The sequence below is a fragment of the Stegodyphus dumicola genome, chromosome 1, assembly GCF_044657685.1.
Source record: "Stegodyphus dumicola isolate Sdum_Otavi_A_Nest chromosome 1, ASM4465768v1".
NCBI classification, from domain to species: Eukaryota; Metazoa; Arthropoda; class Arachnida; order Araneae; family Eresidae; genus Stegodyphus; species Stegodyphus dumicola.
Window position 1 is genome coordinate 95,919,793 of NC_140768.1, and position 16,588 is coordinate 95,936,380.

General features: G+C 33.0%; 1 long non-coding RNA gene across 1 annotated transcript in view; it reads left to right on the forward strand.

Moving 5' to 3' along the window:
- The window catches only part of LOC118201415 (uncharacterized), a 41,335-nt gene that overhangs the window by 22,355 nt on the left and 2,392 nt on the right, over positions 1–16,588 (forward strand). Inside the window, exon 2 of the long non-coding RNA XR_015041456.1 lies at positions 14,932–14,980. This is a non-coding gene — a long non-coding RNA (uncharacterized LOC118201415). The remainder of the gene's footprint in view (positions 1–14,931; positions 14,981–16,588) is intronic.

Sequence of the window (16,588 nt, forward strand, 5' to 3'; positions counted from 1 at the left end):
GCAATATTTTGAATCTGAAAAATAAACAAGGTATAATGCTATAAAGCACAATTTATGAAACAGCTCTTGGCAAAAGCAAAATTAGCTGTGTAATTAATTAAAAATGTCTTCTTTTTAATTTTTTCATAGTAAGAGTTTTTCCCATGTAATTGCCCCCCCCCTATTTTTCCAAAATATTTCTGCCTTTTTGCTGTTGGAGAATTATTAGAGATAATTAATTCTTTTTTAGTATTTTAGACATTGCAGCTTGAAAAGTTTAGAAGGATTCGAAGGCAAGATTTATAGACCCACGATTCTAGAAGATTCGAGAAATATGTGACAAAATGAAAAATATCTCCATGGTATCAACTTGTAATGGATGTATTGCTCAGAAAGTTTGCGATGAATTTCTTACGTTTTAGAGAATGTCTGAAAGAACAATGAAAACATAATATTTAAATGTTTTACTCCTGATACTAGAATTATTTTCTTAACATGTTTATCTTCGCTTTATTTTCTCTACTTTTCACTAGACACAAGCATGGAGAATATCAAAAATGCTTCTAATCTTATCTCATGGGCGGGCATCATAAAAACGGATTTTTGGTACTATTCCGCTTTGAGGACCGTGAAAAATCGCCAAACTATTATTGATGCCAGTGCTGCCAAAAATAATTCTGGCAATCCTAACGCAAGAAAGGAAGTATAATACAGTCAAAAGTCTTTAATCCGGACGTCCGTAATCCGGAATGCTCTATAATCCGGATCTCAAAACTACAAACTTTCTGCGCATGCGTAAACTCATTATAATGCGTTTACTATGTGTTTACGCATGCACATATGCCTTTACGCATGCACTTTTAATGTATAACCGAGGGTTTCAGTGGCGTTATTTCAGATCGCGTTGTTCCTTAATCTTCGAATTGGCAGCTTATTATTTTTTGCAGACTGTTAGAGCAATTTTATAAAAGTAAGCTTGAACTTTCGATTATGTCAAATAGAATTTCCGATTTTGGAGCTGCCAAAGGATCTACAAAGTGAAAGCATGTTTCGATGTCCATTAAACAAAAAGTGCAATTGCTGCAAAAAATGGATAAAGGCATGAAAAAAGTGACAGAGAGGTGATTTGTTTCTCTAACCAATCCGAAATCTGCTTATCAATTTCACGCTGCTCTGCGGAGGGGGAGGAACGTCATGGCGCGCAATGAACAGGAAGTTGATCTGTCAGCACTATCCTCATCTTCAGGGCAGATGTTTTTATTTTATTCGGCTTATAATTCCTTACTAAATGTAGTGTTTCATCTCGATGTACTCCGATATGATTTAAATCAATTTCCTCGTCATTATAAATATCACGAATACACATAAAATAGTTTTCTGATTGCAATTTTCTAATTTCGGCTATGCGTAATGTATGCTTTACGCATGCGCGCGTTGAAAGAAATGTTTAATAAAGTAAACAAATAAATATTAAGCTTCTTTTTTTTGTAAATTTTGATACCCTTTAGATCATAATTGCTCATTATTTTATAAATTACGGTTTCATATTTTTAATTGTATAATTTCTGCATGTCATCTTACCAGATTTAAACTGATGATCTATAATACGGAATCGCCGAAGTCTCGACGAGTCCGGATTAAAGACTTTTGACTGTAATAAATAACTATCTAAGACTATTGTTTTAATTTAGATGAAAGGTTAATTTCATATAATACTTTATTATTATAATTTGTATAAAAAAGGGCTAAACATAACTGAATGGAAGCATAAGAGTAAATAATTATTTCAGATCATTATTGTAATTTATATAAAGAAAGGATAGACATAACTGAAATGGATTCCTGCATCGCTATTTCGGTACGGAGTTATCGCTAAAACATAATTTCATCTCGTTGTTTGTTCAAACATAATTTTCTGTAATGAATGATGCCTTTTCTTTGAAAAAATTCTATTGCAGACTTTTTGGTCATGACAATTCTTAAATTGTTAAATCCATAGGATATAAAAAAAGAATTTAAAATAAAAAAATTAAACTAGTATTGTGGTTTAATTTGTCTTAAGAAATATAGAGCTACCTAAACTTACGCAATTTGAAATCAGCGCATGCGCTAGATTTGGTGAGGTGTTAAATAGGCAAGTTTGCTAGATTCGGCGATTTTACGCATACATTTCGCTGCAATTTTTTTACGATCCTCAAAATGGAATAGTACTGGATTTGGTAAAAGTATAGTTTAGAGTACCCCTTGGCGATTTTTGGCGGTGCATGGATATCGATTTTGTGCAATTCTTTCACTCGTTATTTTGGCTTGCGAAGCGGCGATTTTTGCGCCGCTATACAAAGCCAAAATAATGACAAACAATTGTACAAACTTGGTATCCATGTGCACATAGACTTCTTTTCATTTAAAAAATATCCCCGAATTGCAAAAAAATAGCATTGCACACTCTTTTGACTTTATCCATGTACACGTCGACCTATTTTCACTTAAAAAAAATCCTAGAATTGCACAAACATGCGTTGCGCACTCCCTTTACTTTGTCCATGTACACATCGATATATTTTCACTTTAAAAGTCAAAGGAGCACCAAATTCTACCATATAGGCAAACAAAAAATACATAATCTCAATTAAATACATTTTAAACCAAACAATAAAATAACATAAAAAAGGAAAAACATGTTATACATTTAAGCACTACCAAAAGCAAATGTTCACTTACCATGATTTTCGAGTTCACTTCATACACCCAGAGCCACGTAAAAATCAAAATATCAATCATACTCAAATGACTTTTTGCAAACCAGGTACTCTTTCTGATCAAATGCTTCACATAGTGACCATCTGAACCTTTCTTCCTACAAACCCATTCAAATCCATCTAAACGGTTTTTACGTTTGACTAGATGCATATCCTTCCTACATACAGGACATTTATAATGGCTACTAAGTAAACCTTCATTTACACACCAGTCAAATAAAGCTCTTTTGCCATTTCGCTCCAAATCGTACAGAAACTTCAAATTAATCTTACTACACTCGGCCATTCTACCGTCTAAAGAATTAAACCAACACACACTGCAAAAACGCTTATGAAACATCCCATGATTCAAAATTTTTCATAATCATGCACCCGATTATTACATCACAGTAGGGTTTCCGTAACATTCAACTACTCAGGCTACCATAAATGAAACAGCAACTTGGCGATAAATCAAACAACTTCGGCATAATACAAGGTGTACCTTAAAGTCTACTCTAGCCCTGGATTTTTTTATTAATAAAGAAATTGAAAACTTACAATTTAAAAGATTCATCTAATATGTCTTAGTGCATCATACACAGAGCTGGCGGCACTAGGCATTCCCACCTGATGCAATCTCTGTGGATCCTAAATTCTGCTGCCTAGTGCCTTTCTAAATTCTGCTTCCAATCCCTGCTCTAAATTCTAAATGTTTTGCCATTTCTAGATTTTGTTGTTCAGTGTGTCACTAAATTCTAAAACTTCTGCCACACCACTTCTATAACTGTCCTTTACCATATATATTTAATTTCCTTGTGAATATTCATACAGCACAAAGTCTGGAATCCGGACTCGTCGGGACTTCGGTGATTCCGGATTATAGACCATCAATTTAAATCTGGTAAGATGGCATGCAGAAATGATGCAATTAAAAATGTGAAATCATAATTTATGAAATAAAGAACAATTATGATCTAAAGGGTTTCAAAATTTACAACAAAAAAAAAAGCGTTATGTCTACTTTATGAAACATTTTTTCAATGTAAGTTGTTTAAAATGCTTCCACAAAAAATTCAAAAAGTTCCTTTTTGTGTCATATATAGTGGACTTTCCAATACCATACTTTTCGCATAATTTTGAGACAAATAAGCCTTTATCCATTTTTTGCTGTAATTCCACTTTTTGTTTAATGGACATCGAAACATACTTTCGCTTTGTAGATCCTTTGGCAGCTCCAGAATTGGAAACTCTTTTTGACATAATCTAAAGTTCAAGCTTAATTTGTATAGAATTGTTGTAACAGTCTGCAAAAAGTAATAAGCCGGATCCAATTAGAAGATTAAGGAACAACACAACCTGCAACATTAACTGAAATGCCGTAGATAATTTTAGCCTAGCTTATACCGTCCGTTATACATTAAACGTGCATGCATAAACACATAATGCATTTACGCATGTGCATAAAGTTTGTAGCTTTGAGATACAGATTACAGACTTTGTACTAAAGAAATAAAATTGGCCACTTTTTCTATATATTCTAAATGCATTTAGTGTTTTTAGAGTAACATAAATCCTTAATTAAATCCAAAAATTCTAAAATGAAAAGGAAATGTGTGTGATGAAAGAAACTGAATACATAAAGAAAATTATTCTTCAAAGATATGTGCAGTTATTACAGTCAAAAGTCGTTCATTCGGACACCCATAATCCGGAATGATCTATAATCTGCACCTCAAAGCTAAAAACTTTCTGCGCATGCACCGCGTTGACACATGTGCATAGGCGTTTACGCGTGCGCGTAAGACCTTTTACCACTACGCATATGTGTGTGCGCAAGCGCAGAATACGTTTTCGCGTGCGCGTTTTATGTATAACAGACGGTATAATCTAAAATTATCTATTTCAGTTAATGTTGATGATTGCGTTGTTCCTTAATCTTTGAATTGGATCCGGCTTATTATTTTTTGCAGACTCTTAGAGCAATTTTATAAAAGTAAACTTGAACTTTCGATTATGTCAAATATAATTTCCGATTTTTGAGCTCCCAAGGGATCGTACAAAACAAAAGTATGTTTCGATGTCCATCAAACAAAAAGTGGAATTGCTGCAAAAAATGGATAAAGACATGAAGAATGTGGACAGAGAGGTTAGTGAAAACGAAAAAAATTCAAATTGACTAGTTAGTTGGTATTCTCGGCCCGACAATTAACGGGACTTGAACAGCGGAACTTTGTAACTGAACAAGAAATTGTGTCTGTTTATGGAGTTAAAGAGAAAGTATTATCACATAAAACTAAGCAACTTAAAACAACTTACATTGAAAGAAATGTTTAATAAAGTAAACAAATAAATATTAAGCTTTTTTTTGAAAATTTTGATACCCTTTAGATTATAATTGTTCTTTATTTTATAAATTAAGGTTTCATATTTTTAATTTTAGAATTTCTGCATGCCATCTTACGAGATTTAAACTGATGATCTATAATCCGGAATCGCCGAAGTCCCGACGAGTCCGGATTAACGACGTTTGACTGTATTATGTAAGTTACCCAATTGTTTATGATTTCAACCTTTACTATAATTTCCCATTTCTATTTCCTCATATGATCGAGTTACTGAGCCAAATTAAACTTAATTATTAAAATTGTATAATCTTTGACACTAGTCCACATTTTTAGTTTGAATTTGGCTGTTCTTGTGTAATTACATCACCGTGAGCTGTAATTGATTTTGTTAGCATCAGAACGTGCCATTATGTTCTAAGTTCTTTTTAAATAAGATGTTTATTGTAGTTACAATAATATTGTACAGTCAAAAGTCTTTAATCCGGACTCGTCGGGACTTCGGCGATTCCGGATTATCGATTTTTCCGGATTATAGACCATCAGTTTAAATTTGGTAAGATGGCATGCAGAAATTATAAAATTAAAAATATGAATTTTTAAAATTTTTTAATTAATTTAATTTTTTAAATAATGAGCAATTATGATCTAAAGGGTATCAAAATTTACAAAAAAAGAAGTTTAATATTTATTTGTTTACTTTATTAAACATTTCTTTCAACGCGCGCATGCGTAAAGCACACATTACGCATAGACGAAATTAGGAAATCGCAACCAGAAAACTATTTGATATGTATTCGTGATATTTATAATGACGAGGAATTTGATTTAAATCATATCAAAGACGGAGTACATCGAGATGAAATGCAACATTTAGTAAGGAATTATAAGCCGAATAAAATAAAAAAATCTGCTCTGAAGGTAACGATGGTGCTGACAGATCAACTTCCAGTTCATTGCGCGCCGAGACGTCCCCCCCCCCCCCCCCGACGCAGAGCAGCATGAAATTGATAAAAAGATTTCGGAACGGTTAGATAAACAAAGAATATGCCTTTATCCATTTTTTGTGGCACTTCCACTTTTTGCTTGATGGACATCGAAACATACTTTCATTTTGTAGATCCTTTGGGAGCTCCGGCATCGGAAATTCTATTTGACATAACCGAAAGTTCAAGCTTACTTTTATAAAATTGCTCTTACAGTCTGCAAAAATTAATAAGCCGGATCCAATCCGAAGATTATGGAACAACGCAATCATCAACATTAACTGAAATAGATAATTAGATAATTTTAGCTTATACCGTCCGTTATACATTAAACGCACACGCGAAAACGTATTCTGCACTTGCGCAGACGCATATGCGCAGTCGTAAAGGTCTTGCACGCACGCGTAAATGCCTATGCACATGCGCAGAAAGATTTTAGCTTTGAGGTCCGGATTATAGATCATTCCGGATTATGGGTGTCCGAATTAACGACTTTTGACTGTAGTTACTTTCAGACATAGTGATAATTTGCATCATATCTGTCGGTGGTTTGGACTATTTAACTTTTACCGGATCAAGTAAACTGTCATACATACATTGTGGAGTAATTGATAAGTTAGGAGACAAAGCATGCAGAAACTAGCAAGAACATTGGTTTGGATATTGAGACAAATCTCTAATTGTTAGGGAAAATGCTTAAAGAGAAGGAAATTGATATAAACTAGCCAAAATGTTTGGGAAGGTTTCAAATTAAAATGACAGATAAATATTTTGTGGATTGTTGTTACGAAACACAAAATGTTTTGCAGCTTTTTAATGTGTAATTATCCTAATATCTTTTAAGAATCAATGTCATGAATTACATATAGTTTAAACTATGAAATTTTATTAGATTTTGATTTGAATAGTGCTTTTTTAATAAATATTTTTTAAAAATAAAATTTTATAGTCTCCATGTGAATCCTAAAGTCTAAGGTTATCTAATTACATAATTTAATTATTTATAACTAACTGCTTACCCTTAAAAATTATGTCTACATATTACAGCGAGTTATTGCCTTTCATTAATACTCACTTTTATGTTGTGGTCACAAGATAAAACACAAAAATGTAAAAATTCAAGTGAAACTTATTCTTTGCATCTAGTGAGACTTAAAATAATACAAAACAACTTATCACCTCTGGTGCTTTGATGGCTTATTGGAACCTTAAAGTATATTAACTGGCTTACAAACCCTGGAACTCTACATGAAGCTGCGACACTAACTGCATCAAGCAGAGACTGATTAACTTTCAACTCTTGCCAACCGTGCCTACATCAGGCCTTTCAGGTTTTTTCTAATCAGCAGGTGTCTCTCTAGACAAGCAGCAGTGGTGACAACATTCAGTCTTTTGGTTATGATCTTACTTCTCATTTTAACCTATGCTGTTTGACATAAAATCTACCTGTTATTTACTAAATCTCTAGACTGACCAAGTATGTGACAAAATGAGACATAAAAAATCAACATAAAGCTAACTGTTAGTAAAACGTAAATGTCACTTATCCTCTTTCAAAGATGTCCAATTATTATAAGTATAAAATATTTAATCAGTGTAAACCTTCATATATAGTTTTATGGCATCGTTTGTGTTTTTTAAATTACTGGATAATTTCTACTTTGTGTTCACTGAACTCTGAACTATTCATTTGCATTTTGTTTTCAACCATCTATTTTTTCCATGTGTAAAAAACTTACTATTAGATTTATTATTCAGTTCTTTATACATTTAAATGAGTAAGTTTGCAATGTTTCATCTTCGTATATCAATTAACTGAATATATTTATCTTTCTTTCATAACACGTACTTTAATTTGAATGAAATGTGTGTACATATACAGTACAAAATTCAAAGTGAGGATTGTTCAATTCTACATTTCAGAAATTTCTCCATAAAATCATCAAAGATGACATGTAGATATGGTAGTATTGTGGCTTCACTTATTGTTTACACCAGTAAAAGAATGCTAATCCTCCAAAAAGACCAGTGCAGGTTCAGTGCCAGGTTTATGTACAAGCTGCAAAAGCTATAGCTTAGGGCCCCCACAAAAAAAAAAAAAAAAAAAAAAAAAATTGTACCATATCCCATGTAAAAAAAAATTGACTTATATCTCAAATATAAGTTCCCATTTCTTAAATAACTTATCTTTCGGCCACCAGAGCTCTCTGCCTGTCTGTGAGATATTATTTCGCAATGCTTAGATTGTATGCGCAGCTCGCATTTTGTTCTTGCATTCTTAAAACCGTAACTCTGTAGCTTTACTTTGTGCTGTGTTGTGTTCGAAAGTTCAAACTACCCAATAAAAAGTTAATTTACAGTCCACTCGCAGTGTTGTATCGCAGGTTTATTAATTTAAAGTTAAGATACTGCTTCGCTGCATTATTTTGGTCGTCCTACGCCGGAGCTTCGAGAAAAATCCACGCTTGTGAGTAAGAATTCTACGTGTCCGTAATGGAGTTGATAATGCAATTTCGGTTTAGAATTCTCAAGAGTTACGCAAGGGATACAGTGTACGAGGTGAGTGAAATAGTTAACGCATTTTAATTGAATTTGAGATTTCATTATTGCTACTATTTTTGTGATTAAAGTATTAGTAAAATCGAGAATTTAGAATATTTTCAAAATGTCAGATATAGAAAAAAAGCGAAAGAGAATTTTGACAACACAATTAACGAAATTTATCGAGAGAATAGATTATGATAACTTAGATAATGCTGTAGCTAAATTAATCTTAGAAAAATTTTAAATCTTTAAGGAAGATTTTAAATCTCTATTTAGAGAAATTTATACAAATTGTGATGATGATAAAATAGACACTTTCGTTGAGGAAGAACAGTCGATTTTAGAGAAAATTGAGGAGGTTCACTTAAAAATTATTCGTAAGTTAAAGATTTACAAGGTCGTAAATGCAAATGGCGACAAACCTGTCATACCTGAATCAATCTTTGAAAGTTTAAAGTTACCAAAATTATCTTTACCCACATTTAGCGGAAATTTAACTGAATGGATAACATTTAAAGATTTATTTAACGCTAGTGTTCGCAACAATCCAAATCTTTTTGGAGCTCAAAAATTACAATATTTAAAGAGTTCTTTGAAAAATAATGCTTATCGCATTATTCAGTCAATTTCCATAGCTGATCAAAATTTCAGTATTGCTTGGAATTTACTAGAAGAGAGATTTTCTAATAAGAGAGAACAGATATTTGCTTTTATTAAAAGAATTCTTAACGTTTCACAAATACAAATGGAATCTGCATCATCAATATTAAATTTAGTAGATAACGTAAACGAAATAACTCGCTCATTGGAAATATTAGATCAAAGGATAGATAATTTTAGGGATACTTTGTTGTTGTATATTATTTTGCAAAAACTTGACGTTTCGACAAAGTTGTGGTGGGAGCGTCAGTTAAAAAAAGGACGAAATACCAAAGTTGAATGACTTGATAGAATTTTTGAAGAATTATGCTAGAACATTTCAGAACAGTAAACCTTTAATTAGTAAAATGCATAACTCAGATAAACCAGTACATAATAGGGTTACTTCTCTGATTACTAATTCTACTTGCTTATTTTGTAAAGAAGATCATTTTTTATACAGGTGTTCTAATTTTTTTAATTTACCAGTGCAAAAACGAATAGAGTTTGTTAAGACTAATAAACTTTGTTTTAATTGCTTGTCTAATGTCCATAAAGTTAAAATGTGTAAGAGTGCAAATACCTGCAAACATTGTTTTAAGCATCATCATAGCATTTTGCATTTAGAAAATAATTTCAAACCAAAAAGTGCATCTAGATTCCCTTCACCGGAAGCACAAGTGTTTGTCCAGAAATCTCAAATTAAACCAGAAAACAACTTGAGTGAAGTTTCTCCTACTGTTTGTGCAAACAACTATGAGAATAAACATGTTGGAGCTCATGATAATGGTAAACGTAGTCATGTACTTTTGTGTACTGCTTTAATTAAGGTTCAAAACTCAAAAAATGAATTCATAAATTGTAGATGTTTACTAGATTCAGGTAGTGAAAAATCATTCATTCGTCGGAAAACAGCTATCAATTTAGGATTGAGCATAAAGGATTCAAAGATATTAGTGTCCCGCTTAGGTACTTTCAATACAACTACTACTGGAGAAGTTGAGTTGTTGTTTACACCTCATTTTAATACTAATTACAGAATTTCAACGTCCGCTTACATAATAGACAAAATTACAGGAAACATTCCAAGTGTAACATTACCTTTGAATTTATTTGAAAGTTTCGAAGATTTAACTTTAGCAGATCCTACATTTCATGAATCGGGAGAAATTGATATTTTACTTGGAGTTAATGTATTCCTTACTTTAATCAATGGCGAGGTAATTAAAAGGGGCAAAAATCTTCCATTTGCATGTTGTTCTAAGTTAGGATGGGTAATTGCTGGAACTACACATTTTGAATTCCCAAACCGTAAGCAGGTTTCAGTCAATACGCTAAACGTAAACACGGAGGAATTATTTAAATCATTTTGGGATTTGGAACAAATTCCCACATCGAAATCTTTAATCTTTAAATAAAGAGGAAAGATTGTGTGAAAATCATTTCGTGGAAAATCACATGCGTAGTGAAAATGGTCGTTACTCAGTAAAACTGCCATTCAAGCCTAAAAGAAATGAGTTGGGTAATTCCAGACCATTAGCCTTTCGCAACTTTCTTAGTCTAGAACAAAAATTAATAAAAACTCCTGAAGTATATCAACAGTATAAAGATTTCATGTCCGAATATTTATCACTTGGACACATGGAAGAATTATCCGATGATAATCCAGATAAAGTAAATTTTCATTATTATATACCTCATCATCACGTGCTAAAAGAATCCAGTCTTACCACAAAACTACGCGTCGTTTTCAATGCTAGTGCCAAAACTACATCGGGGATATCGCTTAATGACACGCTAATGAATGGTCCCAAGGTACAAGACGACTTATTTACTATTCTTTTGAGGTTTAGATGCTATCCCATAGCCATTACTAGCGACTTATTGAAAATGTATTGACAAATTCAAATTCAGGATGAAGATCGCGATTTCCAAAAAATATTTTGGAGAGATGATCCATCAAAGCCGATTAAAATTTACAGGTTGTGCACAGTTACGTACGGCACTACTTCAGCTTCATACCTGGCTACTCAAACAACTAACAATTGACGAAGGAGCTAAATTCCCAAAGGCAGCTGAAATAATATTACACAATTGTTATATTGATGATGTCCTATTTGGTTCAGACACAGTAGAGGACGCAGTAGAGTTAATTGCAACTGAGTGAACTTTTACAAAAAGGTGGCTTTCAATTGCATAAATGGTGTACAAATGATCGCTCGATTTTGGAAACTGCTTTGAGTGCTCGGAACTCAAATTCGTCACGTACAGTAGTTGATCCTAAATCAATAAAATTATTGGGTTTGGAGTGGTATCCAACGCAAGACGAGTTTACTTGTCACTTTGGAAATCTCGAAAACAGAGAGTGTTCTACTAAAAGAATAATTTTATCTTCTATTTCGAAAATCTTTGATCCACTTGGTTGGTTAGCACCTTTTATAGTTGCAGCAAAAATCGCTTCAAGACATATGGAAATTACAAATCTCGTGGGATGATCCCTTGCCAGATGAAATCAATCAAAGTTGGAAAATCTATTGTGAAGATATCGCAAATCTTGAATGCATTCATATTCCTAGGAGAGTATTATTGCCCAAATTTACAAATGTAGAACTTCATTGTTTCTGTGACGCATCAGAGAAAGCTTACGCCGCAGTGATTTATTTAAAGTCTTCAAACAATTCTTCAGTTTCGGTACAGCTACTAACATCAAAAACTCGCTTAGCTCCCCTGAAAGTAATTTCTATTCCTCGTTTAGAACTCTGCTCTGCAGTTCTATTAGTGCATTTTGTTCAAGCTGTGCAGAATTCATTACAAATTCATGTTGACGATATTTACGCATGGAGTGATTCAATGATAGTTTTGTTCTGGATACAATCAGAACCAACACGCTGGCAAACCTTCGTAGCCAACCGCGTTTCAGAAATTCAATCAGTCATACCTTCATCGCATTGGAATCACATAAAAGAAAAGGAGAATCTAGCTGATTGCGCATCAAGAGGTCTTTTGCCTTCAGATCTTTCTACTCATGACTTGTGGTGGACAGGTTCTCAGTGGCTTAATTCAAATAGTATTCTGTTCTCTATCAACTTACCATTTTCAGAAGAGTCTTTAAGGGAACAACGGAAAAATATTTCTTGTTCAATTGGAACAGTCGCTTCGCAAATTCCAGTCCTTAATGAAGTTTCATCATTTTTGAAACTTAAAAGAATCATCGCATGGTGTTTTATGTTTGCGAATAATTCAGCTAAATCTACCGCAACAAGGATTAAGGGTTACCTTAAAACCGAAGAACTTCAATACGCTAGAAATGCAATTGTTAGAGTAGTTCAAATGGATGAGTTTTTTTAATGAATATAATCTTCTGAAAAAGAATCAACCGTTAAACTCAAATAGTAAGATCCTTTCTTTGAACCCGTTTATCGATAAGAATGGACTTATATGCGTTGGAGGAAGATTAAGACAATCCAACATCGCGCAGGACAGAAAATATCCTATTTTGTTGCCCAAGAAACATCACATAACACAGATTATAGTGAATCATTTTCATGAATCCCATCTTCATGCTGGCCCCCTGCTATTGCTATCAGTAATTAGAAGAGAATATTGGATAATCCACGCTAGGTCAGTTGTAAGACAACAGATTTGGAAATGTGTGAAATGTCGTCGTGTATGAGCTAAAACATATACCTAGATAATGTCTGATTTACCATTGTCTAGAGTCGTTCTGTCAAAGGTTTTCTCCAAAGTTGGAATTGACTACGCCGGGCCATTTCAAGTGAAACCCAGGCAAGGTCGAGGAGTAAAACCAATGAAATGCTACATTTGTGTATTCGTGTGTTTTACTACAAGAGCTATACATATTGAATTAGTAGGTAATCTTGCATCAGGATCATTTATTGCCGCTTTGAAGCACTTTGTAACTCAAAGAGGAAAACCAATGGAAGTTTTTCCTAGCTCAGATAATATTGTGCGTATCATGAAACTCAAAACTGCTAATGAAGTTTTCAAAAGGCCAATTCACAAACTTGGTGTTTTGCCTATCAATAATTAAGTTTTTCCCCTAAAGCATTATAACATTGTACTTTACTTTAACTATAATTAAGTTCCTGAATTGTATCAAGGCTTCTGTGCATCTGTTTTGAGAACAGTTTAGTTTCATTGCATAATTTCATATTATGTTTTCTTGTGAATATTTTAATGATACATTTTTGCATAATTTAATATTGTTATGATAATTTCATTTTGTAAAAGCTATTTAGTTTGAAACGATGTTTCAACGCCGGGCGGAATGCTTTGGCCACCAGAGCTCTCTGCCTGTCTGTGAGATATTATTTCGCAATGCGCAGATTGTATGCGCAGCTCGCATTTTGTTCTTGCATTCTTAAAACCGCTAATTGTAACTCTGTCGCTTTACTTTGTGCTGTGTTGTGTTCGAAAGTTCAAACTACCCAATAAAAAGTTAATTTACAGTCCACTTGCAGTGTTGTATTCTTAGGATTATTAATTTAAAGTTAAGATACCGCTTCGCTACAACTTAGCATCTCTTCATATCTAAATTTGGTCCTGCGCTGGTTGAAGAAGTTTTAAAATTTAGAGGAGCACTGAGGAATCGAATTTAGGGGTGGCAAAATTTTTAGAATTTAGGGAAGGTACCTGGCAGCAGAATTTAGGATCTGCAGAGGTTATACTGGGTATGGCAAATGCGTAGCCTGCTTCTGCCCCTCCACACACAAAGCCACTCAAGGGCCGAAACTGTCATCCTGACTAACATTAATAAAATGTCAATCAATGTAATGTTATTACTTTAATTCTGTATAATAGCCTAGCAGGCTGTTGTTTTACAGTAACATGCAGGAATCTCAGTCAGTGGAATCACATTTAATGCCCATCTGCTTTTTGTTGAGTATTATATTCTCAATTAAATTTTGTAGGAGAGTTTATTATTTTGTTGTATTCATCTTGTGGCTAGTGGTCTGTAGGTCCAGATATCGGACTTAGTACTAAACATGCAACATCTGAAGTTTAAGAGGGAAAGATATGTTGATATTAAGGGGGACAGATATGATGATAAGGGGCACTAATCATAAAATAAGATTTATTAAAATGAATTCGTTGCCAAAGTCATTACAGGTCAGAGCCATACATTCTGTACAATATCAGTGAGTGCATGGCCAGATGCATTACTGCTGTGCTTGCTGTCTTGAGGGGTTCTGGTCACTTTGGACATTTTCTGCCTGTTTATTTTGTACTGTTTAAACCAGTTGATGCCACTGGCACATCAGAAACTTTTTTCTGCTTGCAGAGAGTTATCTCTGGTCATAGCATCTCTTTGTGGGATGGCTTAAGAAATAATACAAAGAATTCAAAACTTATGTTTTAATTCAAAATCAGCAATAAATTCTGTAGAGCTCTAAAGTTAATATGTTTACAGCTTTTATCTCTTGAGACCATAATATTGACAAATAGTATACATTTATAACTGAAGAAAAATCTAATTTTGGATGTAACACCTGCTACTAAAATATAAATAATGAAGTGAACATCATGTGCAAGCTAATCTTTTATATAAGCTTTGTTTTCATCAAATTGTACAGTCATTAATTCAGTAATGTGTTGCATACAGCTTCTTTTCACAGTAACTATTTTTTTTTAAATGTTTTATCTCAGTTTGACTTGCATATAATTTTATTTTGATTATAGGATATAGAAAGGGATCAGAACCTGGAATGCCAGAAATGACACCATTTAGGTAAGAATTTTTCATTTTTAATTCATTTAACATGCCATTTCTACTGTCATTTATTATTTCAGTTCATTTTATAATGTCTGTGATTGAAAAGTTAGGAAGCTTATATTGATAACATCAGAAAATACACGTTATTACAAGATGGGAAAAAATGAGAAGTAAAGCTTAGAAGTTAATTATAACTGTGCATTGCAGAATAATCTGTTCTGTGATATTGTTTGTTGTGTGAGACTCTTTTTACCATAAATTACTATGGGTTAGATGGAATTTGTTCCTGAAGAAAAAAATTTTTAAAATATGTATATTGCTATGACAGTTCTGTTGTTAAGTACTTCAAGTTCTTAACACACTCCTCTCATTTATGACATATGTCATTATTGCACAAAAGAAATTAAGAGGGTTTCAGCAAATTAAAGGATTCAACCATCTTCCTCAGAAATTATTACCATGGTTACGAAGCAAAGAAAAGTGTGCCCTTGAATTGCTTATTTTAAAATAACAGGTATTGAGATTTCCAATCCCCCTTCCCCCCTTTTTTTTTTCAGTGGCATTTTTAAAAGAATGTTTCATCAACTTCTTGTATTTTTCATTTAATATGCAGCCACCATAATACAAATAATCACATGTAACTAATTTAAAAATAACAATTAGGCCAAGAAAATTAGCAAAAATATTGTAAAAAATGGTTTATTTGATTTATGTTTTATTATTTTGAACCATACAAATATAGTCAAGTTTTCAGAAAATGAAAGATTTCTGTTGTTATTTTTAGATTGTGCATTCGGTCCACATGCAGTTTGAGACAATTGTTTCAGAACACGTACTCTTCAAAAATCATTAAATTATATACTGCAGAAGTGCAAACTCATTACTTAGAGTTTGTGGTATCAAAACAATCCTAAAAATAAAAATTCTTGTAAAAAAAAGTCTGCTTCATAATGAAGTACCCTTCAGTTAGTACTACTTACTTAAAAAACATAATGAAAATACAAAACTTCTGCTCGGCAGTATAAATTACTAATACCCTTGTAAGTTTTATTGCTGGTTATCTGAAAGGGTTTCTTCCCATAGAGGGATATGCCTCAACAAGACTTCAAACTTTTTGGCAAATTAATGTCCAAAGACAGGAGCCAAATTGCTGTCACAGTATGAATTTTAGTGCTTATATAATAGCAAAGCCACCTTAGAAGAAATCGATGCACTGATATCGAGCAACCATGCATAATTCTGCATTTTTCCCCCTTTTTCTTTCTCTCTCTCTCTCTCTTTCCCCCTCCCCCAATTCCAACGTTTTTGTAGCAGAATCGTGAAATTTTTTAATCTTAAGCTGAGTTTTGAAATATGTGCTTGTGAGATTTACCAGCAGTGGGAGAAACTGCAGTAACGTTTCTGCAAGAATACAGCATTTTGCTGCAAAATCATAAAAGCATGAGTTGCTTTCAATCTCTTCTTAAAACGGTCCCCACGAAAATCTGTAAGAACAGATGAAATAAAATCCTACTTCTAAGTAAGTTTATTGATTAATTTGTGGGATAAATACATAATTCAAATATAAATTATATATATGTGTAATAAAAAAAATTTACAATTATCACAAACACTTCTCTGCAG